This window comes from Gavialis gangeticus, unplaced genomic scaffold, assembly GCF_001723915.1.
Source record: "Gavialis gangeticus isolate Ggan-Ray unplaced genomic scaffold, GavGan_comp1, whole genome shotgun sequence".
Classification (NCBI taxonomy): domain Eukaryota; kingdom Metazoa; phylum Chordata; order Crocodylia; family Gavialidae; genus Gavialis; species Gavialis gangeticus.
Window position 1 is genome coordinate 3,897,850 of NW_017729025.1, and position 2,199 is coordinate 3,900,048.

A 2,199-nucleotide genomic window follows, 5' to 3' on the forward strand; every position below is an offset into this window, starting at 1 on the left:
TCTCGTGACAGGTGCACAGGCCCCACCGGGGCTGAAACACGGCAGCTGGCCAGTGTTACACGTCGGTCTGTTTATCCTGGCTGATTCCTGCTTAGCATGTTTTTTTTTTTTAAATCATTTGCCCTCTGTAGGCCAGCTGTGCCACCTTGCTTTTTGTGCACCTCCCTGGTGGGTACCACGTGCAGAGCATCCGACTGCTCCTACGGTGCCTGAGCAACAGCCGCTAATGCAGAACGCAACCGCCCTTGGCATGGACTGCACCTGGGCTCCGGGGTGGGCCAGGCTGACAGCTGATTTCCAAGTTTTGGCTACTGAATCATCTGCTGGATGGGTTTTCAACTACACAGCAGGGCTTATTTGATATTGCAATGGCCCTGATATGCACAGGTGCAGGAACAATCTGATGCTATTTGCAGGAGGGAAGGGAAGCCTTTGAATCTATAACTCACTGACTTTCTCTTGCTGCCATGGTCAAGCTGAGACTCCACAATGGTCAAGACATACTGCAAATCCCTCCCTTTTCCTTTATTTACTGTTGAACTTAGAAGGACACAAGGAGCAGAGAAGAAGGGTTCAGATGCTGCAGGCCTGGGAGGAGATGGAGGAGAGGACACAAGAACCAGGTGTGGGATGATGAAAGGGAGACACAGATCCAGATGCAAGACAGCTCCTTTGCACTGGTTTTCTTTGCAAGAGATTTGGTCCCATGAATGTTGTTGGTGCCAGCCTCTGCCGGCAGGTCTCTGCCACCCAGCTCAGCAAGCAGGAAACTAAAAAGCAAACAACCAAAATGCAGGGTAGCTCTTGAATTTCTCTCCCATCCTGGCATCTGCTCTCCTGTTTAATACAGTCCAATCCAATTTGCACCAGTCCAGTGTTACTTTCTCCCACCATACCTCCTGCCTTTTGGGGAGCAGCACACTGTTCTTCTAAGAGACTCAGCCTAAACAGGCCAAGCTGTGCTTAGCAGTTACCAGATAATGAAGCCCTAGCCTGCTTCTGGACCTTGCTCAGGAGTTACCCCTTATTAGATGCTCAGTGAAGCACCCAGGTGTTGACAGGGGCAGATCTCCATCTGCCTGTCCCCCTGTCACAAGCTTAGTGGGTATTCAGCAGGCCAAAGCATGCACCCAGGGTTAGGGTACCTGAGAGAAACCTTCAGCATCAATAATCTCTGCCTCATTTTCTCATCAGGTGGCTTTTCCCTCCTAATAACCAGCATCATTGCTGCACTGGCCACACAAATAGCAGAAGTAGCTGCTCTACAGATAGTTTTCTATGGCCCCAGCCAGGCGAGGCAGGACAACAAACTTCTTGGTGCTGACCACGCATTTTAAAGGATGGAATAGTCAAAACACCCAGTGGGACCCATGTGCCAAATCTTCGCCTTTCTTACAAACTTGGCAGGATGATGCACTGCGTCGGCTGCATATCTGCCCACGGTAACCAGAGATTTGCTTGTGCAAGCAAGAGCCAACAGCAGCACTTGGAAGTTCATTGATTTGATTAAAGACATAATTCAAAAGGGTCACGGCTCTGAGTCTAGCAGGTTAGTGTGGTCAAGGCACACCGGTTTGTACAGCCCTTAATATACAGGGTACTAGTTTGGCTAGTGTTGCATGTACCTGCTTTTGGCACTTTGGTTCAGATGACTAGGTACTCACTGACTGCTGGGTCATGGCAGAGCAGGGCTTGGGAAAGACCAAACACACCCTGCTGGAACAGAGATGGGACCCTAACCCTAACCCTAACCCTAACCCTAACCCTAACCCTGAACCTCTCTGCTACTACACCCCAATGGCAGAAAGTGCTTGAGGGAAGTCTGTGGATGTTTGACTGTAAAACAAGTCAGCGATCATCGCCTACTGGAATTCACCATCCAGCACAGAGTGGCAAAGGCCAGCAGCAAGACAGTAACCCTGGACTTCAGGAGGGTGGATTTCAATGAAGTAAGGAGATTAGTCAGGGAAAGACTGAGGTCCCGGAGGGGAGGGGAGTTGGGAGTCCAAGAAGACTGGTTGTTCCTGAAGGAGATGATCCTCCAAGCTCAAAGGGTGGCAATCCCAACATGGGTCAAAGGGAGCAAGAGTGCTTAAAAGCCCCCTTGGCTAACAAAAAGTATCCAGGAACATCTCAAGGCTAAAAAGGAGGCATACACCCAATGGAAGGAAGGGGCCATCACCAGGGAGGACTATACAG

At 50.2% G+C, this 2,199-nt stretch overlaps 1 long non-coding RNA gene across 1 annotated transcript in view; it reads left to right on the plus strand.

Moving 5' to 3' along the window:
* LOC109299418 overlaps nucleotides 1-1,958 on the plus strand; it is a 14,296-nt gene extending 12,338 nt beyond the window's left edge. Inside the window, exon 3 of the long non-coding RNA XR_002097827.1 lies at nucleotides 1,853-1,958. This is a non-coding gene — a long non-coding RNA (uncharacterized LOC109299418). The remainder of the gene's footprint in view (nucleotides 1-1,852) is intronic.
* The last annotated feature ends 241 nt before the right edge of the window (nucleotides 1,959-2,199 follow it).